Raw genomic sequence first — 27,760 nt, forward strand, 5'->3', positions numbered from 1 at the left:
GGGGGACTTGAAAGCCCACGTTAGTAGCAGCAAAATACACGTAGCAGTAAAATAAGTCAAAGAAATGTAAAAAACAGCCTCATTAAAGCTGTAAATCAACCCGGGTTTTGGGGGGGCCTGGGCAGTTCTCACCTGCATCTCTCACAGCTAGAAACAGAAGCTGGCATCCGGACTTGAGCCTAGGGAGTGGGACCCCAGGTGCCTAGAACCCTAGAACAAGAGGAATGTTCCAGACCAGCCTTTGAGGCGTGGTAACCAGGGAGGCTGGGCCACCAGGGAGAGCCCCAGGGGTCTGCTGGCTCCAGGTCGAAGCTGCTGGAACCCCAGCTCTGGGAGCCCCGTCAGAGCTGGGTCTGTGGGCTCTGGGGCACCAGAGGGCTCAACTCTCTCCTGCCCGGAACTGAGGCGAGAGGAAAGACCTGGGAGGGCTTTCCTTTCCTGTTTCCAGTGCTGAGGACCCTCTCCTCTGAGACCCACCTGCTCCCTGAGATGGGAGGAGAAGGAGGGAGGAGAGGGCAGGAGCCGGGGAGCCTGCGCTGCTGGGTTTGGGGTGAGCACACCGGGCCGCGTGTGCACCCCCATCCTGCCCTCTGGCGGGCGGACCCCCTGCCCCTCCCTGGGGGGATGGGGGAGGGGGGAGGGGTCCTCGGGCTTCCCTGCAGCCTTGCCAACAGCCCAGCCTTGGCGACAGCCTTGTTCCCGTTCTGCTCTTTTCTGAAGCTTCCATTCAAACGCTTTTTAGCAGATGCCTCCTGCATCAGTCCAATGCTAAAAAGATGCAGTAAGTGAAATTTTTGCCATATGTTAATACACATGTTTTAGTTTCCATAAATGCTCAACGCGGTTTTTATGGTACTCGGAATGGTGGTGTTTATACTGTTTTGAGGGGCTTTGAATTCAAATGTGCAAATGATTTTTTACAAGATGTGATTCAAGGACGAGCTACAGTTGGGGTCGCCTGCCATCCAGATGGAGGAGGCTCTTGGTTGCTGTGTGCCTGTCACCCTGCCGTCGTCCTGGCTCCTCGCTGGGGGTGGATGGCACTGGTGGCTGGTTCTCGGAGCTGACCAGGACCTGGCAATTTGGGAATCAGGGCAGAGAACCCTCCAGGCCTCGCAGACTCCGTGTGACCAGGCGTGCTGGGGGGTGGGGGGGCCTGGAGGATGGCTCATAGAGGGGGAGTCCCTGAGCTGGGTCCACAGGGTGCAGTTGTCAGCGGGAACGCAAGACATGGGGCAGGCCTGGCCCGGGATCCAGCAGCCCCCCCCCCCCCCCACCGCTCCCTGCAACACTCCCCTGTTTGCCCTAGACATCCTGCTAGAAGGTTCCCCTCTCTGCTCTGACGCACCATACCCCGCCATCCCTCCCTCCGTGCCTTTACAGGGGGCATTCTCTCTGTTCGAAAACTCCTTCCCCCATTTGCCCCCCTGGAAAGTCTGCCGATGCCTTAAATCCCAGCTTCTGCCTTCCCTGACCGGTCCCGCCCCACCTCCCCAGTCCCGCCCCGAGTGCTGTCCAGGCGCGATGCTACAGCATTTATCTCAGGGTAGGGCTCCTTCGGCCACAGGCCGCTCCCTCTGAGCTCCCACAGGACACGTCTGTGCCCTGCTCACGACTCTCCCCAGGGCCTGGCCCGGGAGGCCTACAGAAGGAAGCAAGCGAGGAAGAGAGGAGCGGATGCCTGGCCCCAGGACCCGGAGCGGTCTCCCTCCTGCCCATCTCCCTCCTGCCCACAGGTCCCCGGGAGGAACTGAGCTGGGCTCTGTCATCAGCCAAATGGCAGGGAGGGTCCACAGCCCCCATCAGGCAGGTGCAGCCCCCACCCCTCGGCCCGACGCCATCCTGCAGGACCGTGTGGGGCCGGGGGGGGCGGGGATAGTGTTGCCAGACCACTGCCAGGCTCTGGGAATCACCCCAGTGCAGTGAGGACATCTCTGAGGGAACCAATGCCCAGCTAGTCCTCGGAGGCAGAGGTGTCCTTGAGGGCGGCCTCCAAGGCCCGAGGGGAGCCCCAGGGCTTCCGGCCACCCAGCTGGAGTGTCCTAGGGTCTGCTCCCGCTGTCTGGATGCCAGCCCTTCCTCCTGGAGCTCCATGCCAGGGAGCTCCTGTTCTCGGTCTCCCCCTAAGAGTTTGCCCTCACATGTCCAGATTTGTTCACGCCAACATCTCAGGCTTTGTGCCTTCTGTGGGGAGAGCTGATATGTTCTGGGGAAGCCCGGGGGTGTGCGCACGAAGATGGCAGGGGGCGTTTCTGTTGTTTTAACCGAGCGTCCTTGAGATTTGGAAATAGGTTGACTCCCCTCTTGGCAGTGGGTTTTTTTTCCCAAGGGATCGAGGGGCGATGGTACATAATCCTGGAGCCCCAGTTCCTTCAGGGGGATTCGTATATATGTTGCCTGTAATTATAGGTCGATAATGATATAATTTATAGTATGTATATCATCATTTGTGAGTGACTGGACAAGCTGACAGCCGAGGAGGGTGGAACCATGTCATAAGCTCGTAAAAAGGTAATTATATTTCTTTCTGATCTAGCTTTCGCCTACCTGGCCAGGCTGGGGAATTGAGAAATGGGTGATGATGGGTGAATGCAGGCATTGCTGGAGGTTCAATAAATGTGGGCAGCCTTCTTCTTCTTCTTCTTCTTCTTTTTTTTTTTTGGTCTGGAAGCGGGGTCTGACTTGGGGCCAGAGAAATTGTGGGAAGGGACACTGCAGGGGTCCCAGTTTAACACAAAAAGGGCCCCCCGAAAGAAAGAGCATGGCTTAGATGGCCCAGGGTCTGTGCAATGGGGTGCCATGCCTGCATGAATTCAAAATAGCCCCTGATCTCCTAAGACCCCCTAGCCCCCCCAAAACTGTTGCTTTCAGGAGGAGACTCAGAAGACAGGCTTTCTCATTGTCTCTCTGCCCCTGGGGGAATTCTGGGGCTGGAGACGCTTGTCATGTTTTCCAAGCCTGATGGAATCTCCCGGAATTTAGATCTGGATGGAGTTTGGTTGGAGTTTGGAGCGATGGTTGGGGGAGATTGGGTTTTATCTGCGCCCCATCGCCCATTCTCAGTAATAAGCGAAGCTGCAGAAAGCCCTTGGCCTGAGATATAATAGTGTAATGTAATTACAGTAATGATACTTTGTAGTTCTCTAGCGCCTTTCATCTGTGGATCTCCAAGTCCTTTATAAACATTAATTAATTCCCATAACTCGGCGATGAGGTAGGTAAGTATCATCACCCCCATTTCACAGACGAGAAAGCCAAGACTCAAAGAGGGTAAGTGATTAGCTCAAGGTCGCCCAGAGAGCCCACTGGGTCAGCTGGCAGGAGGCTGGGACGTCTGTCTGTGCTCCCAAACTGGGTCCCCCACTGTGGCAGGAGGATTACAAGGGTCCTGGGGCCGTCCCTCTGCAGGCCCTCCAGGGATTTGTGTGCAGTGCCTCCCTCCAGAGGTCAGGCGGATGTCCCTTGTGTGCCCACACCCTGGCCTTGGGGACCAGGGAGGGCTCTGAGGTCATTTGGATCTGCAGGGGTTCCCAGGAGCTTGATCCTTGAAAGAGAATCTGTGAGACAAGCTTAACCCTTGTAGGGGACAAGTGGAACCCTGTCCCAACCTCTTCTCGTTGCTACGCATTCTGCAATGCCTCCTTGTCACCACGAACCCAGACCAGGTGACACATCAAACCCAGCCCATATTTATTTTTGAACCCCTGCTAGCTACCAAGATCTGAGTCGTCCCCTTCGAGGGCCCGATGTAATAGAAAGACATTTTGCTGGATATTAAAAACAAAACAATAACAACAAAAAACCACACACAACAAAATCAAGTCTGGTCCAGGCTCTGTTCCTTGGTAGCTGTGTGACCTTGGGTGAGTCACTTTCCCTCTCTGGGCCCTGATTTCTCTCACTGATGTGTGAAGGGAGATGCAGGTTTATTATTCTCCCCGGCGACATTCTATAATTTCTCACCTCCCACTTGGAGGGCAGGGTGGCCTCCTAATGTGGGCTCCCTTTCTCTCCTCCCTGTGCCGAGTCCAGCCCATAAACTTTCTGAATCAAGGGCCAGCATGTCACTTTGCTAACAAACCTTCAGTCCTTTCTCTAGGCCTACAAGGAGTCCAAACCCCTGAACCTGTCATTCAAAGCTTCGCATGAGTTGTCCCAACTCCCCTGTTCAACCTGGGACTCCCATCATGAACCCTTGGCTCAGCCAGACCTGCTTCTCCTCCAAATAGGCCATGGTTGTTTTCGACTTCACCGCTTTGGCCATACCATTTTCTCTGTACCTTTGAGGCCAACTACCAATCACCGCTGTGCTGGATACTGGATGACAATCCTGTCATTCTTCAAACTCAGCTCACACCTTTCATGGTTTAGGAAATGGCTGCCCAAAGAGCAAATGTGAATTTGGGCTGCATTACTAGAGGCCTAGTATCCCAAGCAAAAGGAGGGGACTCTTCCGTTCTCGAGAACTGAGCATTTTTAAAGAAGAAGCAGGCCGATGAGGGAGCTCTGGCATGCGTGGACCAGTTAGGGAAGCCAGAATCCTCTTACTGGAGGGAAACTTGGTGGGGCGACAGACCCTCCCTCCCCTGAAGAAACATTGTTCTGTGAGGTCTCAAAGGGCCCATGGGCAGAGCTTCCAGGAAGCAGGATTTCATGTAGGGAAGAACACTCTTCCCCGCCGGAGCTGTTGGGAAATGTGATGGGGTAATGAGTTGTCTGCCACTGTTCCCTCCACCGAGGCTAGGCTTGTCACAGAGCTGCTCTTCGTGGCGTCAGACCCCGCGGATAGAGGCTGCCCGCGATGGCAGCATGGACCCCTCGGCCTGGGTTGCCCCGTCACCCGCCCGGCCCCCGCTGCTGCTGACGGTTGAAACCATCTACGGGACCAATGCAGCAGCATCCTCACAGATTGAGCTCCTGGTCTCCTGCCTGGTGCTTCCCTGGGTCCCGCAAGCTCCTGGTGGGTGTTCTAAGAGGAAGGACCAAGAAGGCTGCCTGACCCGTCAGACAACATTCCGAGAGAACAGACTCCAGGAGCAGAGCCCTGTCTGGGTTCTCAGGTCCTCACCGAGCGCTAACTACTTGCTAGGCGTTTATTACCCCAGTGGTGATTCAGTGTCGGCATTCCTCCCTCCGTGCCAGACCCCGAGTCGAGCCGCGCCGGCCCCGACGACGACAGACGACAGAGCTCAGATTCAGGGCAGTCAGGTGGGATCTGCTCCTTCACGGCGCTTTGTGGCCTCAGGGAAATTACTTACCCTTTCTGAGTCTTGGATTCTGAAGGTAACGGCCCCGCCTCCACAGGTGGGGATGAGGATTGAGTAGGCAACGAGACAGAATTACAGACTGTCTGCCACTTCACCTGGGAGGCATGAGGAGGGGGAAAGCGGGGGAAGACTAGCCGTCCAAGGGCAAGATGGAGATGAGGCCCCATCTTCCTCATGCAAGCCTCTGAGAATAACGAGGGCGAGGGGCTGAATCTGCCAACCACGGAGGGAATGGCGGGTGGAAATAGGGATGTGTTCACAGGTTCAATTCATTCATTCATCTGACAAATATTTCATGGGCACCTCTCTCTCTCTCTCTCTTCTTCTTTTTTTTTTTTTAAGTAGGCTCCATGCCCCGTATGGAGCCCAGGCGGGGCTTGAACCCACGACCCTGAGATCAAGACCTGAGCTGAGAGCGAGTCAGCCATTTAACCAGCTGAGCCACTCAGGCGCCCCTCGTGGGCATCTCTTAAATGCCAAGTACTGTTTGGGCACTGGGATACAGCAAATTAACAAACCAAAGTCCCTGCCGCTCTGGCTTTTATATTCAGGCCAGGGAAGACAGGGAGTAAACAAAAGAAAGCCATTAATACAGAGCATAATATCAGGGGATGTTCAGAGCTGTGAAGAGCAGCAAAGCAGGGTGAGAGGTGCTGTTTTACCCAGGGGCTGTGTGCGGAGGGCCTCTGTTAAGCAGAGATGTTCCTGCTTACAGGATGTTTCGAGGAAGTCTCCCAGACAGAAAGGCAGCAGGTGCAAGGCCCTGAGGCAGACATCTGGGGCCAACTGTGCCATCACGGCTGCAGCCCACGAAATGCCTCCCGTGAGTACGGCTCTGGCCATGCCCAGGCTGGGGGCACACGTGCAGCCCGAAGCCCTGAAAAGGGCGAGCCTCCATCCTGAGCTGGCTCCGCCCCCCGGGTTGCTGTGTGACGAGACAGCACGTTTCCCTCTCTGGGCTCTACGTCTCTCTCTTTCTCTCTGCGTAAGGAAGGGTTGGCCTGAGCTCCAAGGGTGGGCTCTGACATGTGTGAGCTTGAAATCTGGAGACCCCAAAATGGGCCCCGTGCTGGGGATGTGGAGTGGAGGGGAGGGCAAGAAACCGCCCTCGTGGAGGCTGCTTGGTGGCAGCAGAGAGATGCCCCGTGGCCCCCTAGACTCGAACACCCTCGCCCTGCCTGGTTTCAGTGGCTGCAGGGACAAGCTGCGCAGGGGGCCCCGGCGGCCCGTGTGGTCCACCCCCTCCCCGGCATGTCCCGGTGACAGGCACAGCTGTCCGTGGAGTCGTCTGCTCGGAGCTGGCCCAATACCTGAACGACTTCTTGGTCTGAGTGGGCGTTGTGGGGAGCAGGCCTGTATTCCTGGAAAACAAGGCAGCCTCTAGCCAGGCACCTGGGCAAGCTAGGACTTACTCCAGGGAGGCCCTCCAAGCCGGGGCTGGCCCCCTTCTCCCAGGGAGCCCTAGCAGCTGCCCGCGGAGACCACCGAGCCCAGCCTCTCGGCTCCACCGAGGGGACCTTCTGCAGCCAAGCGCCAGGCCACCTGGACGGGGCCTTTAAGTCCCCTACTCTCAGAGCCGAAGTTTCTCCATCCGTAAACCTGAGAAAAGACTCATTCTGATCTTGCCCGGCTCTCGTAGGGTTAAGCCAGCCTCGAAGACCACCCTATGTGTGGGAAACCCTTGGTGAATAGTGACAATCTTTACGACCAGGTTGGTTTTCACTGGGAAAATGACCAGGACCCAAATCGGGGCCCCTGGACCTCTTATTCTGCCTTCTCCCTTTGACCAGGCTGCCACCTGAGGACTGGGGTGCCCCGTGAAGGCCTTGCTGCCCTGTACCTCTCTTTTGCCTGCCTGTGGCCCTAAGTTGTCACAGCTGTGTGTCATTCACCTCAAGGAGTCATTCCAGGCCCCTTAAATCGGGGCTTTTCAAACTCAATGTGTGCAAGATTCACTTGGGGATCTCATTAATGCGAGCGCTCTGGTTCAGTAGGTCTGGGGTGGTACCGGAGATCCTGCGTCTCTAACAGGCTCCCAGTGTTCAAAAAAACATTTTCCAATGACACTGGTTAAAGACGGTAGGGAAGGCTTTATTCAAGGGAGGGCAGGACCGTCATGCTAGGGGCTAGGGTCTTGCAGTAGGGGAGGGAGATTGGGCTCAGCTCCAATGAAAATGACGAGGAGAAGTGGAGACTCAGAGCCAAGGAGAGCAGGGTGGGGTTAGTGATAGAAAATTAGTCAGAGGAAACACCAGGGGTGAGGGGGGTTCTGGCTAAACCGACCTAACAGGATTCTTGCCGAAGGCAGGCCAGGGTGCGGGTGTCCCCTGGGGATGGTGGAAGGAGGGTGAGGAATTTGGTCAGATATTGAGAGTGATCAGATATGGAGAATGGGGGATTCCGGTTAAACTGACTTAGCAGGATTCTTGCTAAAATTGGACAATGCCGAAAGGAGCATGGAAGTCTAAAAGGGAGGGCCTCCCTGGAAAAGGGTCAGGGGAGCCCAAGTAAACTTTGGTCAAGGAGAGAATCTTTGTCACCGGGTGACATGCTGCAGGGGTAGGGACCCCACTTTTAGTAGAAAACCACGGATACCTGAAACTCCACATGTTGAAGATGGGGTTCAGAGTCTTCCCTCCCGCACCCTCTCCTGCCCTAATCCTCTATTTCCCGCAGCACTGACAAGCACCACCATCATTCCCTTCTTCTCAAAAACTTTTTTAAAAAGGTGTAAGTTCCATACAATATACCCTTTTCTTTAAAGATTTTATTTATTTATTTGACAGAGAGAGAGATAGCGAGAGCAGGAACACAAGCAGGGGCAGAGGCAGAGGGAGAAGCAGGCTTCCCGTGGAGCAGGGAGCCCGATGCGGGGCTCAATCCCAGGACCCCGGGATCATGACCTGAGCCAAAGGCAGATGTTTAATGACTGCGCCACCCAGGCGCCCCTACAATATACCCCTTTTAAGTGCATTTTGATCACTGTATACACTCATGTAGCCACCACCCCATCAAGAAATTTCCCCCACGGGGTTCTAGAACTTTCTACAACCCCCCAAAGTTCCCTTTGGCTGTTGATAGCCCCCATCCCCAGCCAACCTTCTCAAGGGCTTTGCCCCTACATTCGCCTCCTGTCTCTTCCACCCCATCTCCCTTGCTGCTAGGTCTTCCCCACTGGTGTGCCAACACACTCGGGCATACCGTCCCTTGACCCCACGCACTTGCCTGTCAGAACAAGGTGGGCTGGAGTTGCCTGTTACGTATGGTGCCTTTGAAGGCAGGGATTGACTCTTGTCTTCTCATCCTCTCCTTCACGGTCAAGAAACACTTGTTGAAGGAACCAATGTTGATGCTTTGGGCTCCAACTTTCGAGTTTGTTTATACATTGCTAAATGAATAGATGATTGTCTATCTCGAGTGTGAAAATCCATCTGTTTCCATAGATACCTGATCGTAATGACTAATTAAACAAAAAACATTTTTTTCTACTTTATTATCTCTCTGATATATGTACTTCCCTACCTTCTATCTAGTTGTACACATTTTTCTTTTTTGTGGGGGGGACATTACCAGTCTTTTATGGCTTTAGGGAAGATTGCATAGATAGAATGCAGGTTTTTCCTTTCTACTGTGGTCTTTTGTGTTTGTTCTCAAAGATGATACTGGGTGGAAATCTCCTCCCATCACTCTTTCAGAAATTTTATTCATTCATTCATCAAACTGGCCCCATGGGCTTTGGGGAAGGGTAAATAAGACACAGTCTAGTTGCGGAGGCAGATAAGCAGTGACTCGGGGCTCACTGTGACATTTGATGGGATGGAGGGGAGCCGAAGAGGTGGAGGGAACACAGAAGAGGGAGTAGATACCCTAGAGGGGTCACAGCTGGACTCTGAGGCTGCATATCGCTTTGAAGGATGAATAGGAGTTCAATGAGAAGCGTGAAAGGGCATGAGCGTGGAAGGACCAGTGTGAGCTAAACCATAATAGTAATAGCGGTTATTTGTTAGATGCACATTTTGTGCTAGGCACACTTCCGGGCGCTTTGTATGTATGTGTTCAATCCTTTAGTCCTCACTGCAACCCCATGAGGTAAGATCTTTATTATCCTCATTTTCCAGATGTGGCATCTGAGGCAGAGCGAATTTAGGCAACTTGCTCAAATTCACGCACCCAAAGACTTGTACCTGGCCTCGCCAGCATCTGGCCCCGAGTGGCTGGACTCCAGAGCCAAGTTCCTAACCACTTTTCTACCCTCCATGGGTCAAGCCCAAACATGCCATGATGAGGGGCTGGTAGGTAGGGGGGTAGGGAGAGAAATGGGGTTATTCAGAGACGAGGGAAGTTTTTCAGAATTTTGAAAGGTCCCAAACGCTGGGCTGCTGAGTTTGGACATCTCCCTGTAGACAATGGGGGGGGGGGGGGGGGTTGTCATTTAAGGATTTGGATGGGAGAGGAGTGAGAGCGACTTGCATCATGGACCACTGCCCAGGCAGCAGCTTGGCGTATGGATGAGGAGGGGCAGGAGCTCGAGGCAGAGGAGCCTAGGAAGGGATGGAGGCTGCTGTGTCGAGGGGGACGGGGAGGAGGAGCAGGCTAGGAGCACAGCAGAAGGATAAGGAAGTGGGCGAGGTACCAGCAGGATCCAGACACTATGTTCGGTTTCCTCCCTCCCTGTGGCTCGACTGGAGTGGAGGTCAGGCTGGCCTGACAAGGCACACTCTCCCTGGTGAGGCCACTGGGCAGGGCCCAAGGTCACAACCAGCAGGCAGCTGCTTGCATCGCCGAGGTCAGCCTCACCGACCCTAAATGGCAGTCCAGGGGACGTGGCTTCCCAGGGAATGCCACCCTCCTTTTCTCACACTTGGGCGGGTAGGACCTGTGATCAGGCAGTTCACCTAGGTGCAGACTCCTGGGTCCCCTGCCCAGAGATCCTGCTGCCGTGCATCTGAGCTGGGACCCCGGCCGCGTTTGTTACATGTTACCCATCACGGGTGGAATGAGGCTTGGGGGCTGGGGGGCAGGGGGGCCGCTCTGCATGTGAAGGACCCTCCCAGTGCCGGCAGAGAACCTGCCTCTCCCCCCAAAGGTGGCCAGAAGGTCCTGAGAAAGCCCCCCTTCCCCTCCCTGCTGCACACACCCACTTCTATTTGGTGGAGCTTTGAGCGCCAAGAACAGGTTGGGTGGAGGGACTGGGACTTACCTTGAAACTGAATATGCACATTGCTTTTACTTGGGTTCTGTGGTTCTGGGGGTGTCAGTGGGGATTATGGGTGGCCACAGTCACTTCTGGGAAGCTGTGGCTCATTCTTCCTTCCTCGCTGCAGCCAGAAGAAATGAGCCACCTGTCTTCTGCAGGTACTGCATTGTATCTCGTGAGACCGCGAGAAGTGCAGGTGACCTTTGAACAACATGGGTTTGAACTGCAGGGGTCCGCTTATGTGCGGATTTTTTTGGATAAATACAGGACAGTAATGTACCTGTGTTTTCTCTTCCATATGATTTTCTTTCTTTCTTTCTCTTTCTTTCTTTCTTTTTCTTTTTCTTTCCTTCCTTCTTTCTTTCCTTCCTTCTTTCTTTCCTTCCTTCCTTCTTTCTTTCTTTCCTTCTTTCTAAGATTTATTTATTTATTTGAGAGAGAGAGAGCATGAACGAGAGGGGCAGAGGGAGAGGGAGAGAGAATCCCAAGCAGACTCCGAACTGAACAGGGAGCCTGACACAGGGCTTGATCCCACGACCCCGAGATCACGACCTGAGCCAAAACCAAGAGTCAGCTGCTCAACCAACCAAGCCACCCAGGTGCCCCTCTTCCGTATGATTTTCTTGATAATATTTCCTTTTCTCTCGCTTACTTTATTGTAAGAATATAGGATATAATACATATAAATACAAAATACATGCTTATTGACTGTTTATGTTATCAGTAAGCCTTTTGCTCAACAGGAGGCTGTTAGTTAAGTTTTGGGGGGAGTCAAAAATTATATGCAGAAAATTGACTGCAGGGAGTGGGTGTCCCTAACCCGTACATTGTTCAAAGGTCACCTGTATATATTTGCCTTCTGTCCCCAGTTCCTGACACAGGGCTCCTCAAAGCTTCAGAATTTCCTGAGAGGTAGGGGAGATAAGAACATCTTCTGTTATTCATCACAAGCCCCTTTCATCCATAACCCGAGTTTCTGCTAATGAGGTGACCTTTGGTGCGCCTCTTTTTTTTTTTTTAAGATTTTATTTATTTATTTGAGAGAGAGAGAATGAGAGACAGAGAACATGAGAAGGAGGAAGGTCAGAGGGAGAAGCAGGCTCCCTGCCAAGCAGGGAGCCCGATGCGGGACTCGATCCTGGGACTCCAGGATCATGACCTGAGCCGAAGGCAGTCGCTTAACCAACTGAGCCACCCAGGCACCCTGGTGCGCCTCTTGATGCTTTAAAATGGCTGCTTGCCAGACAAACCAACTATGTGACTAGGGGGTTGAAACTCTCATCCCCACCCCCTGACCTGGGAAGGGAGGAGGCTGGAGATCGAGTTAATCACCAGTGGCCAATGACTTAACGAATCATTCCTCTGTAATAAGAATCTCCATAAAATCCTCTACACAGAGTGTTCCAAGACCTTCCAGGTTGGTGGCCATAACCGGGTGCTGGGAGGTGGTGCACCTGGAGAGGATGGGGAGGCTCTGTGCATCCCCCTAACCCCATGCCTCCTCACTCGATGCAACTCTTCCTTTGGCTGTTCATTGGTACCCTTTATAATATTTTTTTAAGATTTTATTTATTCATTTGAGAGAGAGAAACAGAGCACAGGCAGGGGGAGAGGCAGAGGCAGAGGGAGAAGCAGACTCCCCGCTGAGCTGGGAGGTGGATGCAGGACTCGATCCCAGGAGCTGGATGCAGGACTCGATCCCAGGACCTGGAAATCATGACCTGAGCTGAAGGCAGACGCCCAACCATACGAGCCACCCAGGCACTCCCCGCTTTGTAATATTCTTCAGAGTAAACTGGTAACAGTCAATAAAGTGTTCCCCTGAGTTCTGTGAGCATTCTAACACATCTAACATATAACACCAGGTCTAAGGAGGAGGTCGTAGTAACCCGTGACTTTGTAGCCAAGTCAGTGTGGGTGCCTTGGCACCCAATATTCTTGAGCCTGACATCTGCAGTGGGGGGGGCGGTCTTGTGGGATTGGCCCCTTAAGCTGGGTTAGTGGGGTCTGCCCTAACTCCAGGGAGTTAGTGTCAGAATTGAATTGAATTGGGGGCGCCCGGGTGGCTCAGTCGTTAAGCGTCTGCCTTCGGTTCAGGTCATGAGCCCAGGGTCCTGGGGTCAAGCCCCACATCGGGCTCCCTGCTCGGCGGGGAGCCTGCTTCTCCCTCTCCCACTCCCCCTGCTTGTGTTCCCTCTCTTGCTGTGTCTCTCTCTGTCAAATAAATAAATGAAATCTTAAAAAAAAAAAAAAAGAATTGAATTGTAGGACACCCAGTTGGTGTCCAGAAAGTCTGAGAATTGGTGGGTGTGGGTGTGTGGGGGAAACCCACACAATCACAATTGGTATCAGAAGAGTTGTAGGGAAAAACAGTTTAGAAGTGTCTACATCTGTCCTGCCCTCAGAGCTAGGAGCTTCCCAGCTAGGACAGGAGATGGGTGCCAAGGGCCTGGCTGTGAGCCTGGCATGGAAGGGCTTCTTGAAAGGCCAGGGAGTCAGAGAGTGAATGGATGCACCCCAACTTCCCAAAGAGAGTAGGAGAAAGACATGCTGGAAACATGACAGAGAAGAGTCCAAAAGCCACGGAATGAGCTACATATATGTGAAACACAGTTCACACTCGCGTTTATGCTGTCGTAGTATAAGCAATAATAGTCTCCTCATCAAGACAGAAAGTGAGAGCTAAGACCAGCATGTGCACAGAGCAGGACCCGTCCATTACACCCTCTTTCTTTCTTCTTTTTTTAAAATATTTTATTTATTTATTTGACAGAGAGAGACACAGCGAGAGAGGGAACACAAGCAGGGGGAGTGGGAGAGGGAGAAGCAGGCTCCCCACAGAGCAGGGAGCCCGATGCGGGGCTCGATCCCAGGACCCTGGAATCATGACCTGAGCCGAAGGCAGACGCTTAACCGACTGAGCCACCCAGGCGCCCAGATTACGCCCTCTTTCTTGACGGACCCTCTGCCCGCTTACCCAGGGAAGCCCCATGTTCACAGTGACAAACGCATAGCTTTGTGTCACCGGGAAGACAAACGTCTTACTCTCCTTCAGTTGTTGGATATACTGCTCATGGTCAGCTATGGTTCCTTTCTTGGGAAGTGTGATTATTGGGAAGAGATGTGAAAATCAAAGTCTGTGTTCATATTTCTGAGAGTTCAGCTCAGCCAATCTAAAAATCATATGGATAGTCGAAATGTGGTTCCAATGAGTATTTTGAATGCAGGACAGCCTGACCTTGAGGGTATTGGCCCCATGTTTAGGAATACCAACAAAACATTATTCTTTGCTTATTCTTTTTTTTTTTTTTTTGGAAAGAGAGAGTGCGCGTGCACGAGAGAGTAGGGGAGGAGGGCAGAGGGAGAGGGAAAGAGAGAAGCTCAAGCCGACCCCAGGCTCAGCACAGAGCCCAGAGGTGGGCTCGATCTCACAAGCCTGAGATCATGACCTGAGCTGAAACCGAGTCAGATGCTTAACCAATTGAGCCTCCCAGGCGCCCCCCCGCCCCCGTTGCTTATCCTTGAATAATGGAGTCAGCATAGTGCAATCCAGCACTTCAAGTGTTTCCTTATTGTCAGTAGTTAATCTGTATAGAAATGACACCAACATAGATACAGAAAGTAATACAGTTTCAAGTCAGGAAATGTGTGGTGAATATGCTCAAATATTTATTTATTTACCTACCTACTTAATTTATTTAGTAAGTTCCACGCCCAACGTGGGGCTTGAACTCACAACCCTGAGATCAAGCGTCGCATGCTCTACCTACTGAGCCGGCCAGGTGCCCCCTAACATTTATTTTTAATAATATGAATTTAAGGCAAATCTGGAAATTTTGAGGACTCCTAATGCTCAGATTTGCAAAGGGTGGGAAACAAGATGATAAACATGCTCCCCTCGTTACTTGTGCCCATGGTTCACCAACAAAATAAACCTGCAGAGGAGAATCATTCCCGTAGCACAAGGAGTTTCTGTTTTGGAGAAAAAAAAAATCTCCGTAAAAAGTCTGAAAACACAGAAGACGGAAAATGCACCTAAAAATCACTGCCGTTGGGGCGGGGGTGAAAATATTGATTTCCCGGTGAAACCGTCACTAACAAATTATTATCTGCTCACTCAGAACAGCTTGAGGAAACTAGTACATACCTGAAATTCAGAGTTAAACATATTTTATTCCTTGGAAAACAGTGTTTATCGTTAAGAAGTCATGACAAGTGTATTTCATCTATGAATAAAGGCAATTTGGAGGGAGAGAGAAAGCCAGCGATTCTAACTTAGGAATTCATCGAGGCCTAAAGAAGTCAGCAAATTCAAAGGGAAATCGCCAGGGGAAAAAAAAAAAAATCAACAACCTGAAACGTGACAGTGCACAGCAGATGAAATCAATGCGTCCTGATTCAATAACACGGGACAGGACCACCGGTCGGTTGGAGAAAGAGCCCCCGCGAGGCTCAGGTAGGAAAAGGTCTCAATCACGATGTCAATTACAGAGACGCGGGGATTTGGCTGGTATTGAAAAAGCTGACCCATGTCAACGTACATAGGGTCATAAAGCCTCATTGGCAGCCAATCAAAGCGGGATTCCTAACATGGGTGATCGACCCCACAGTGACCAACGTGGGGGACGCCGGACTGACCCGCCATGTGAGGAGTAAGGACCAGAGCTGTTCTGTCATGCCCATCGGTTGGACCTTGTGATGCTGAGGCCTTTGCAGAAAAATGAAAAAAAAAAAAAAAAAAAAAGCAAACCAAACTGTGACATACTTTCACTGCGTTCAGTTCTTTGTTCCATGTCATCCATTCATCTGTGAAAAGACTGGGGATTACCCAAAACACATGTAACCAGAGTGGCGAAGCAACATGGTGGACACGGGGTAGCTCTCGCAAGTCACACGGGGCCAAGCATCGCCAGGCTTTATCTGCTGTGATTGAGCCGCTCGCGGAGATTATTGAAAACTTCGGAGGCAGCATTAAATGATTATCAGACACACAGGTGGCCCATGACTTGAGAATTCCTTTGCACGTGCTAAATGTTATAGTTTTTTTTTCTTTTCCTGATGAGCTTCAAAGTGAAACCATAGACATGTTTCCTCGTTGCCTTCAGAAGTAAAAGCAATCTTTCACTGTTCATCATCTCAGAGAACTGATGACGATTTCAAAACCGTTTGGTAGAGAGCAAAGGAAACTTGCCAAAAACTAATCTCGGGGGTTCAAAGTAAAAACAAAACAAAATTAAGAAAAAAAACAACCACCCTTCCCTACAGAGAAGAAAAATTCTGGCATGGGGCGGTGTGTGTGTTTTGGGGGGGTGCGGGGTAGGGGGAGAGCATGGAAATTCAGATAGTGAATTTTTCCCCACTTTGTCAGAACAGCATCCAACAATACGTGACCCACAAAGTGTTGGTTACTGTATTACTAAATTTAAATGCACACTTTTCTGTGCATGATCACAGCAAAACAAATTATATTTTTAAATAACTGTTTAAATGCGAAGCATTGGTTGGACATATGGGATACATTTGCAGACCTGATGTAAGAAAGCCCCTAGAACTTGAGTCTCACCAGAGCTGCACGGGGGTTCAGTCTCCCCGTGACAGCTGGTGTGGATCGAAGCTTCGACACCATCACCGGTGGGGCGGATATCTGGGCTTTGCGCTCGGCCCTGGCTTGGCCAAGCCCTGTGGCAAATGAGGAGGCTTGTGTTGGACCCTGGGCTGGTCCTGGTGGCCCACACTGACAACAGCTGGGCAGGTGCTGGTGCCAGGATGAAGGGAGTGAAGGAGCTCTGTGGTGTGGCGGAGAACCTTCTAGCCCTGCAAGGTGTGTGAGCCTGGGTTCCACATTTTCCCCTTGAAACCTTAACTCATGGGTCCCCAAACTGGCTGTCCCTGTCTCAGTGGAATGAGGTGTGCTTGTGGGAATGACAAAAATAGCAATCCTCATGTTACTTTGTGAAAACACTCACAGGTGATTAAAAAATAAGCCTTTTGGAAAATAGTTAACCGGAGATTTGTCTTAGGTCCACCGGGGGAGAGGGTAGTTATGGCTGCGTGCAAGTAAATCAATGGTCAAACACTTGGATCCTATTCAAACGAAAGACGGACTGAATGCCTGCAAGGAGAGGCAGGGTGGCGGGGCAGGACTGGCCCAGCCTCCCTTCCGCAAACTTCAACATTTTGGGTCTGCCTCCTTCCAGAACAGGGCCCTGGGCTCCAGCTAGTGGCTGCCGCGGGACAGAGCAGGTGTGGGGGGTCAGAAGGAGGACTCGGCGGGGTTTCCCATTTCAGGGATACCTCCTTTCTGTCTGCGGTCCCACTCACATGCCTTGGCCTAAAGTCCTGTCACCCCACACTGCCACCATCTCCCCTGTGTCTTCCCCTAGAAGCCACACAGCCAGCCCGAGGGTGCCTTGGAAAGGGCATGGCTGAGGGGAAGCCTGGATGCTCCCTCTGTCTTGCTGTACGGACCTTGCCCCATGACCCCTGGGAGCCTCAGCCAGCATGTGACATGTGACCTGCCAAGGCCTCTGCTGGAGGGCGTTAACTCACATAGTCCCCTCTAGCACCCCAGGGCGACCTACGTGACCTCTCTGAGGGAGACTGCAATCGAGTTCTCTAGAGAAACAGAACCGATAGGATACATATAGATAAAAAGAAATCAGCTCCTGTGATTATGGGGGTCTGCAAACAAAGGATCTGCCCTCTGCAAGCTGGTGGCCCAGGAAAACTGGTGAGTTTCAGCCTGAGAATGAGAAGAACCGATAGCGGAAGCTCTAGGGCAAGCCTGAAGGCCTGCGAACCAGCGGAACCAGTGCTGTACGTTCCAGGCTGAGTGCTGGAGAAGACCAAGGTCCCAGCTCAGCAGTCCAGCAGAGAGGCTGTTCGGGCCATCAACTGATTGGGTGAGGCCCACCTATATTGGGGAGGGCCATGCTCTTGACTCAGCCTACTGATTCAAACGCTAATCTCATCTAGAAACACCCTCACAGACACACCCAGAAATGAAGCTTAGCCAAACATCCGTGCACCCCATCTCCTGGTTAAACTGACACACAAAATTCACCCCCACAAGGGTGGCAGGCCCTGAGCACTGGAGCTGTGGGCTTGCAGGTCCCATCCCAGAGCCCCACTGGTGGGTTTCAGGGCCCATGTATATGACCTGCTGAGGCCTCCAAGAGAGGAACTAGGGTGGAGGAGAGCTCCCCTGAAGACCAGTGAGGCTGAGCTGTAACTGGGTAAATTGTCAGCTGGGTGGGAACCCTGGACCCCCCGAGCCTTAATTTCTTCAACTTCGAACGGCAATAAAATACTCTCCTCGAGGGGGTGAGTGGGTCTCAGGTGAAACTGATAGAAAACCACTTTTTCAGCTGCAAAGTATAGCACAAATAAGACTTCACCATATCAAGAATCCCAACCTGGTTCCCATCTTCTGGCATGCTTCCTTCCCGGGGCTTTTATTTCCCCATCTTGCATAGGGCTGCCAGATAAAAATATAGACTGGATACTTTTTAATATAGGCCCATCCCAAGCTGTCCCATTGCCTGGGACACACTTATACTAAAAGAAAAAAGAAATGTGTGGGGGCCTGGCTGGCTCAGTCAGTAGAGCATACAACACTTGACCTTGGGGGTTGTAAGTTCAAGCCCCACATCGGGTGTAGAGAGAACTTAAAAATAAAATCTTGAAAAAAAATGTGTTGTTTCTCTGAAATTCAAATTTAACCGGGTGTGCTGATTTTTATTTGCGAAATCTGACATCTCTATCTCTGCAGGAAGCCCAAGGTGAGTGCAGGCCTCATTTTAAGTACTTCCCCATGCCCTTAGATGACCAGAAGAGAAGTTTCTTTACATCTCATTATCCCTGCCTCAGGTGGGGAGAAACCACAGGGCTCCAGGGAGTAAGACAGGAGGGCCTGGCCTCACCCCAAACTAGGCTCGGCTCCGCCTGACCAGCCTGCTGCAGGAGGGATGGGATTGGGGGCTGCTCTTCTCAGAGCTAAGGACAGCCTCCGTCCTCTAAGTAATTATTACACACCATTCTTCCTGACATGCATGTTATTTAGGGTGAAGTTACTCTTGCCTGAAATTTACTTTAAAATGCCTTAAAAAAATATACTGCATTTATGGATGGATAGAGGAAGGGATACATAGATGGATACATGATAAAGCAAAACACAAAGTTAGTGGTAGGGGGGCGCCTGGGTGGCTCAGTTGGTTAACATGACCGACTGAAACCTTTGCCTCAGGTCATGATCTCAGCGTCCTGGGATCGAGGCCCGCGTCAGGCTCCCTGCTCGGTGGGAAGCCTGCTTCTCCCTCGCCCGCTCCCCCTGCTTGTGTTCCCTCTCTCGCTGTGTCTCTGTCAAATAAATAAATAAAATCTTTAAAAGAAAAATGCTGCAAAAAATTAAAACGAATTTTAAAAATCCCGCTCGTTACAGAAAATCTCTAATCTCACAACTCAGCGATATTTTGTTGTATTTCCCTCCTGCCTTTTCCTGTGCCTTTGTTGTTTTACAGAATCGAGATCATTCCAGCTACATTCCTTCCTTCCTGCTTTTATCACACACCAACCACGGTCAGGAGTTTGTATTTATCGTGGGCCAGGCACTTACCCAGACTTACCTCATTTAATCCTCAATGTCGTAGTGAAGCATCTCCCGTGTCAACGAACCTGGTCCACGAGCGTCATTTGCAACGATGACGGGGTATTCCGTCGCACAGAATTCTCTCACTGTTCTTGGAAGTTTAGGCTATGTCCCATTTTTTTAGCATTATAGGTACAATTTCTGGAACACCCTCGGGCAGAAGTCTTGTTGCTCATCCATTGTCCCCCTTCCCTCGGGATGGCTTCCTAGCCTGAGCATTTCTCTGGCTCCATCTCCCCTTAAAGGCATTTTGATGTCCTTTCTGGGCTACGTCTTGGGGCCCCTTTGGGGCTGGAAGACTTGCTCCCAGGCTGGGCCCTGGAACCCAGGGCGGGTAGGGCTTCACCCAGGTGCCCACAGCAAGTCAGCGTCCTGTGAGTACGGCTCCAGGTATCTCTATCTACTCTCTATCTTACTGGAGAGGGGCTTGTTGGGGGAGTGGGGGTCAGGTGTCTGGAGGCCCATGGGAGTCTGAGCTTAGAGGACATCTTCTGGAATCGGGGCTGGCGGGACATCTAGAAAGAGGGTATTCATCAGCAAAGAGCCCTAGAAGCGGGAAGAGGTCTTTTCAATTTGTTTTTATAGTTGAATGTGTCATTTAAATTCCATTTCTGGGGGGCGCCTGTCTGGCTCAGTTGCTAGAACATGTGATGCTTAATCTCAGGGTCATGAGTTCGAGCCCCATGTTGGGCCTGGAGCCTACTTAAAAAAAAAAAAAACAAATTCCATTTCTGTCTAGAGTATCACCACTTTCCAATATTTAGAAGATATTTCCCTCCTGTTTCTCTAGCTCTGTGTTACACCTGGAGTTTAAACTCGGGCCGCTGCTCGAGGCTGGGCACAGGCAGGGAGATTTGAGGATGCGGAGCCTTGGGGACCACTCTTCCTTCTGCTCTGCCTTTTTGGGGAGGTGTGAGGTCCTGGAGAGCAAGGCGCCTGGGCTGGGTGACCCTGGACACATCAGTTCTCTCCTGCTAGCCTCAGTTTCCCCATTTGTAAAGCAAAGGCAGTGCCTTCTCTTCCTGTGGGCGGTCTGACAGGGTGTGCGGCCCAGGGCCAGACACACAGTAGGCCCTCGGGTCACGAGTGGGATTGGCCGCCTTCTCTCACCGCCCCCTTGGGGAGGTCGCCTTGACTCGCAGACTTGGCTCTGTTCCATCTCACTCAGCTCTCCTCCCTGGAGCCCTGGAGTGGAATGTTTTCTCTTCCCTCCTCCTCCTCCTTTTCCTGTGCACTGTCTGTGGGACTCCTCCAGTGTCCCGGGCTCCCCAGGGGAGGCCTGAGCCCTCTCTCAGCCCGGCTCCTGCCCCGTAGCCCACCAGGCTGTTTCCAATTTGGACGCCATGCATCTTGCCCCTTCAGATCACAGCCGCCTCTTTGATGGAACTAATGATGATCTAGGACTCCGGGGCCCCGGACCTCCCCAAACTGAGATAAATCCTGCTTCTTTGCAGACAAGGGGCCTCCAGCCCCGCAGCTGACGCCCCTCCTCCAGGCTGGACTGGGAGGGGAGGTGTCTCTGGGAGCCCCCTCCTGGAGGGCTGTGTGGGCCTCCGTGGGACCCAGGGAGACAGGAAGAGAGGGATTTCTCCAAGGCTCAAAGAGGGGGTCCCACCACTGGGTGGGGGGGAGGGAGTTGGCAGGTCTGCAAAAGAGCCAAGTGCAACACGTCCACGCTGCCCCTCAGCTACCCTGGGATTCATTGGGATTGACTGGTCACTCTTGAGCACGTTGTGCCTCTGAGCCAGTCCACCCGGTGGGGGAAGCGGTGGGCACCATGTTTCTAGAGGTTGGAGGGCTTGCGGAAGAGCCAGCAGTGAGGGGAGCGGAGGGGCAGAACCTTCTGATTTCTGGCCTCAAAGCCAGCACCCCCTTTCTTCTCAGCATCCCAATGCTGCCCCTCCACGTTCTTTCACTTCCTCCTCCTTCACCCCCTGCCGCTGGCTGCCTGGATTCCACCTCAGATGTATCCATGTAAAAACTCAAAATTCATTCAGGTTTAACTAAAGAATGTTGGGTGTCACTTCCCCCCAGCAAAAGGCTCCATCAAACCACACTGTACTTGACCATCAGAAACACGAGTGGTTCTCAAACGGGGAAGCAAGAGCTCACCTGGCTCCTCCCTTAGGGGTTGAACTCCCAAAGGGACACCTGGCCTTGCTCCTCAGCCTTCTGCGTGGGTGGCGTCAGAGACCCCAACAGCCTGGGCCCCTGCCTATCTACCCTGACCCGTGTGACTGGAAGTTCTGAGCCCTGTAGCTTCTTAGAAGAGGCCTCCACCCAGACTGGTGGTGACCCTTTGCAGGGGCCTGGGGAAGGGATGAAGGTTAAGGGAGGAGAGTGTGGAAGCTCTACCCAGGGTGCTTGTGGGGGGCCAAGCCTGCCTTGTCCAGCTCTGCCACTCTGAGCAGCTTCTGCCTGGAATCCCGCCCTGGAAGCCCTCTCATCTTTCCAGGTAAGGGACGTGTGGTCCCATTCTCTGGACTGGGAACCCTGGGGGGAAGGGGCTGTTACTGCTTGTCCTTGAGGCCAGCCCTTTGCTCAGGGCCTGGGCCTACAGCAGGTGCCCAATAAATGTTTGTAGTGTGGAGCTCGGTGCCCGGCATGCTGTTCAGTCATCCGTCAGACAGCCATGGCCCCCGGAGAGTGGGCTCTGCGGGGAGGTGGCCTGGTGATGCGGTGGGGGTCGTGCAGAAGCGTCATGGGGGCGCTCGGAGGTCTTCCTGCCACGCCGGGCTAGCCCACACACGGACCCTCGACCCTCGACCTTGGCTTTGCAGAAGGTCCCTGGGCTGTGGCTTCTCACCCCGGGACGGCCGCCAGTGCACCCGGAGGAGGAGGCGTCTGCAGTCTGTGCCCATCACCTGAGCAGCACCGGGCGGGGAGGGTAACAATTATTGGGAGAGGTTTGGGGAAAAAAAAAAAAAAAAAAAAAAAAATCATTATCAAATAACTACAGCTTGAAAAAGTTGGCGGGCGGGACGGAAAACGCGGCCTGGATCGCGCCGGGGCGGCCGCCGCCGCTCGCACGCGCCCCGCGGTAGCCAAAAATGGAAGGAAGCACATCTGCAACGCATTTGTGTGATGTTCACTTTTGAGACCGCGCGGCTGGATGGAGGCGGTGAGTTCACGCGAAAGGAAAAGCTCTTTAAGAGGGCTCTCCTTCGGGGACCTGTCGGGCGCGGGCGGCCGCGGGGCTCCGGCGGCGGGAAAGGGCGCCCCCTGCCTGGCGCGGGCGGAGCGGGCACGCGCGCGGGGTGGGGGCGGGGGCACCTTCGCCGAGCCTCAGTTTCCCCGTCTGGACACCGAGGGGGCTGGTTTTTCAGGGCTTTTCCACTGGGGGATGCTCCAAGGGTCTCTTCTTGTCATTGGTGGTTCTCTATGCGTCCCTGATGGAGAGAGAGGGACCGGCCCTTGGGTGGGGAACGGGAGGAGCCCTTCTCATGTCCTGCGGGTTGCTGGGCTGCTGTCATTGCATTCCCAGCCCTGTCTCTACATTCCAGAGCCAATGACGTCTTCTGGGTGAGCGTTTGTCTCCTGAGCTGGGCCAGATCCACCTTCCCCGGCAGTCACTGCTCAGTTGGTGCAGGGGAATGCAAGGGGCCTTCGGTTCTCAGGGTTAGGGGTGAGCTGCCCCCTCCAACCTTCTCCTTCCCAGCCATTCTCACCTCTGGGGTCTTCAACACACCCCCCCTCCCGCAGGCCCCAAACATCCCTGTCTCCCCTAAAGCCCCTTTGTCCTGATACCTGCCACCTGTCCACCTTCCCCCTGGGGATTTGCTTCTCCAATGGTCCAGCCCTCAGCATCCCCCCTCCCCTGGCGCTTTCGGGGTGCCCCAAGCTTCCCCAGCCTCACATCCTAGGAGGGTCCCACCTGACTCCAGGGTAAAAGCACATTGCAGGCTGGCTCAGGCTTCCAGGGAGCTTCTGAGCTTCTCAAAGTTAAAGGGGAGGCAGGCTGGGGGGAAAGATGCAGGAGTGAAATGCAGGGACTCTCTTCCCTGGGGATCCCCTACACACACACACACACACACACACACACTACCCCACTTTGCCCAGGAGAGGCACAGCCGGGAGCAATCTCAAGGCCCAGGATTTCTGCCCATAATATTATGTCCCTTGCAGGCTGGGCCCACGAGGAGACAGAAAGCACTGGGAAAATATTGTTAGGTGGAGCCAAAAGCAGATAGCCCCTTTGCACAGATCACGGTCAAGTGTGCACTTAAACACGTTAAAGATGGTAAGTGTTGTGTTATGTGTATTTTACCACAATTAGAAAACAGTTTAAAAAAGAAGCAGAGCAGGGACTTGAACTCAGGTCATTTGGCCCCAGAGTCTGGGCTCTTATCTCTGTCCTAGACTGCATACCTAGAAGAAGGGCGATAAATATTTGTTGAAGGAATGAATGGGGAATGAATGAGTAATTTCAGAGGCTTGCACATATGTCAGTTTCCCCTCCATTCCCTGGTGCCTCGGTGTCCCCGTGTCACCCACAGCCCGGGACACCTTCGGGGCAGCGCTGCCCAGCCTGGTTGTGGGGAGGGGCGGCAGCCAGGCAGCCAGGCACCGGGGACGGCCACGGGGACGGCCACTTGGGGCTCTCACATTTTCTCCTTCCTCCTCAGTGTTGCTTTTTCCTGTACACCTCACCTCTAACGTGACCATGACCAGAGGCAGTGTCTGAGAGATTGCTCGACCCTCTTCAGCGCCAACTTCCTTCCTAGATCTCAGTCTGGCGGGTGAGTAGGGTTGGTGGGATTCCATTTAGACCATTCCCCTGGGTTTTGTGGCATCTCAGCTGAAGTCCGGGATCCAAGAGTCTGGTTCTCTGAGCCTCACCTGGCTGTAGGAGTCGGTTTCTGGATAACAGGTAAGAGAGTCTCTTTTGCCATCACTGGTCAGAGTTTGGTCAACCCAGCCCCAGGCCGTGCCTCAGTGCTGGGCTGCTGTAGGAGCATTTCTCCTGGTTGAACCCAAGGCATCTCTCCCTCTCTTCATTCACTGCATCTGCTCCTTACCTGGCCCAGACATGGCACAGGTTGAGAGGATTGGACAGAGAAGTTCAGGGTTAGCCAGACCTGGGTCAGCTTTGAACTTGGACCCCGGACAGACCCAGAGGGATGATCAGGGGGCTTGGAAGCTGGCTGGCTTACAGGTGATTGGTGATCACAAGTCCCGACCCTCGCCCTCCCAGGGTGAGAGAAATGTTTAGTCAGGAGGTAGTCCCTCAAGTGGATGGATGGACATCTAGGGGCAGGAGCAGATAGGAGGAGGGACCAGCAGCCTGGCAGCCATGAGTGAAGCAGAGGTTAGGGCTCTGGGGTCTGGGCAGGGTGGGGATGAGCAGATGTGGAGAGGGTCCCAGATGGCCAAGTGTTCTGAGCAGATTGACAAGGGCAAGGTGGGGCCCAGGGTGATGTGGGGCCCAGGGCCCGGGGCTAGGCTATAACTTCGAGACCCCCCCGGGAGGATGTAAGACACTTTTTAGGACTGGATACCTGGTCAGACAGAGCTCACACCATGGGGCATCAAGAGCTCTTTGCTAGAAGACTGCTGGGAAGTGGAAGGAGGGGGAAGGGCGGATTTCTGTCGCAGATTCTCTTACTTTGCATTCATCATGAATAACCCAGAGCTCCCGGTTCAGGGGCCAAAGCAAGCCGCTCAGCCCAGTAGACCCAACCATGTCTCAGTTATCCACCTAGTGGATTATTTGCAAACCCCTGCCTTTTCCCCGCAGTTGGAAGGAGCTCAGGGCAAGCTGAATCACTTCCACCTGCCTCAGCTGGCCCTGTCTGGAAGATGAAACCTGGCTCTAGCAGGACAGCTGGACATGCCTTTGACATTGACTGTGAGGGGCCCGCTTGTCCCGTCCAGTCTGGACCCAGGGCCCACCTGGGCTTGCTTTTCCCCTCCTCGTTTTTCCCAAGAGGCTGGTTCTGGCACCAACTGTCACCAAATGGTAAACAGCTCAGCACAACCCTCCCCCCCTCCCCAAGAAGCTTAAGATAAGAGACACCCCTACGGGGAAGGAAGAAAAAAGCCTAACAGGAAGCCAAGTGGGTAAACCGTTACTGCATCAATGTGAGTGTTGTGTCTCTGTCCCAGGCGAGAGACACTGCGCCTTTGGCTCCCAGGCTGGGGCGGTGGGGAGTCACAGGGGAGAGATCTCTGTGCACCTGGGTAGGGGGCGGGGGGGGGACCAGGGAGTGGAGTCACCAAGTCAAGCCCTTCCTCTCGTGAGCCTCTGGGTCCTGCCAGAGTCTCTCTGCAGGGTCACTTCTGAGAGGCCTCCTGAGGGGGAGGCAGTCGGGAGGCAAAGTGACCAGGAGCAGGGACCCTGAGGCCGGACAGGCCCACCCTGATGTTGCTGAGCGTCCTTGGGAAGTCACTTGGCCCTCTTGAGTGCCCTTCTTGAGACCCTTCTGAAGGTACCCCCTGAACCACGTCCTGGGGATATTGAGGGAAGTGACTGACATGATTAACGCAGGTGAGGTGCCAGAGCCCACCAGTGTCGGCCACACCGTGAGTGCCCCGTAAAGGGTCCCCGCTCTTCTTTCCAGCCGTGGCTGACTACTGCTGTCTGCCGGAGACGGGCTGGTTGGTGCCTGTTGCAGGTCTGGAACCTGGGGGGAGAAAACGCCCTCAACCATCCAGAGCTGGGGAAGCCCCCTACCCCCACCCTGAGCACCATCTTATCGCAGAGACAGAGAAAGAGGGAGACAGGGAGGTAGACAGAGACAGAGAGGTCTTAATCCTAGCTTGAGAAATATGAATCAAGCACCTTTTTTTTTTTAAAGATTTTATTTGTTTATTTGAGAAAGAGAGAGCACGAGCAGGGTGTGGGGGGCAGAGGGAGAGGGAGAAGCAGGCTTCCCGCTGAGCAGGGAGCCCGATGCAGGGCTCGATCCCAGGACCCCGGGATCATGACCTGAGCTGAAGGCAGACGCTTAACCGACTGAGCCCCCCAGGTGTACCTGAATCAAGCACTTTTAATTCAATGCACCCACCGTTGATTAAGCACCCAATGTGCATGGGCTGGGAGCTTGAAAGATGGCAGAGTTGCGGGGACACCGTGTGTCCTCAGCGGCTCACTGTCTGGTGGGGGAACTGGAAACTACAGGCTGTGCTGGGGTCAGGGAGAACAGAGGAGAGCCGAGCATGGGTCGGCGGGGGAAGGTGACAGAAAGGAGGGTCCCTGGGCCCGGGGCCCGGTCACCGGGTTCCATACATGACCCTGACAGCAAGTTGGCCTCCCCTGGAGGTGAAGGAATGAAGTGCAGGCCAGTGACTCTGCTTGGCCTGGGAAGGGGCGTCCAGGCCTCTCTCTCCCCACCCTCTGCCCTCCTTCCACGCTCCCTGGAGTTGCCCCACACTGCCTCCATCCCCTCTTCCCGCCCATGCCTCTTCTGTCCCCCAAACTGCGGGAATGTGCACCCCTGTGGCAGAAGAAGTGGGGGGGGCTGTGGGGGGGCGGGGCCAGCCGGTCTCCCAATGCGGGGTCCCACCTCCTAGGAACCCTGAAGAGCTGCTTCCAAGCCCCTCGGCTGCCGCGACAGCACCCACTCACCCATCTCTCCCCCATTCTGTCCCTTCGCCCTCCGGTACTCACCTCTGAGCGCCCGCCCGGGAACCCCGCTGCCCCTAACACCCCTGCCTGGACGTCCCCAGGACAGGCCCAACTCCCCATGTCCCCAGCTCAACTCTGCCTGTCTCTCCTCTCCAGAAACGCCGCCACCGTCCACCCCGCTGCTCAGGCCGGAGACACCTCCCTCCCTCCCTCCCTCTCGCCTTCGGCTCCCCATTGGACATCACATGGTGTGAGTTCCAGCTCCAAGGTGCACCCCCCATCAGCACGGCCACCACCCCGGTCTCCGCTGCCACGGCCCACGTCTCTCCCTGCTGAGAACTTCCTAACGGCTTTCAATGAGATTTAAGATAAAATCTGAATTCTGTGCCACAGCCCGCAAGGCCTCCTCCATGATCAGTCTTATGTCTCCCTAGACCGGAGGCTCCGTGATGGCAGGACGGGGCCACTTCTACTACTTGGCAGTTCATACTGCCTGGCACATAATGGGCACCCAGTAAATATTTGTGGATCTAACTCATTGACTGACACGCTCGCTCGTGTTCTCCTTCTAGGGCTGTTCATCCAGGCCCTCCCCCATGCCGTGTCCTGCACTGGTTTGGGGAAACAGGGTAATGGGGAGAATCAGAGGCCCTTCCTTGGCCTGGTGGTGTGCCCAGGCTGGGGAATGGGTGACACAGAGTACCAAGCCCAGGACACAGGGCTCCGTCCTCCAGAATCGCCCTTCCTTACAGGCTGCGGCCGTCTGGTCCTCTGTGAGTCAGGCCAGTATGGGCTTAGGGTCAGGGATCGGGGAGCACTCACGGGGCTCCCGGAGGGTGTCGGAGAGAATCCCAGCCCTCTGCCATTGCCCCGAGCTGGACGCATTGCAGAAGCTTCTCCATGCCCTTTTCATAGGACCCTCGCATGACCACCTCACTGGCTGGCTGCCATCACTATGGCCGTGACGTAGATGAAGGAGCCAAGGTTCAGACAGGGCAGGTGACTTTTCTAAGGTCACACAGGTAGCAGCTGCAGGAACCAGAGGTATCGAGCATTTTCTGCATGCCATGCCTGGTTCTCAG

At 53.7% G+C, this 27,760-nt stretch overlaps 1 long non-coding RNA gene across 1 annotated transcript; it reads left to right on the top strand.

Annotated features, from left to right (window-relative positions):
- Positions 1-22,093: 22,093 nt before the first annotated feature.
- LOC135364365 (uncharacterized) lies at positions 22,094-27,181 on the top strand. The gene is made up of 3 exons (XR_010411246.1): positions 22,094-22,232; positions 23,737-23,850; positions 26,835-27,181. It is a non-coding gene; the product is annotated as an uncharacterized LOC135364365 (long non-coding RNA).
- The last annotated feature ends 579 nt before the right edge of the window (positions 27,182-27,760 follow it).

This window comes from Mirounga angustirostris, unplaced genomic scaffold, assembly GCF_029215605.1.
Source record: "Mirounga angustirostris isolate CCGP_5_RB_7025 unplaced genomic scaffold, mMirAng1.0.hap1 SCAF_5, whole genome shotgun sequence".
In the NCBI taxonomy this organism is placed as follows: domain Eukaryota; kingdom Metazoa; phylum Chordata; class Mammalia; order Carnivora; family Phocidae; genus Mirounga; species Mirounga angustirostris.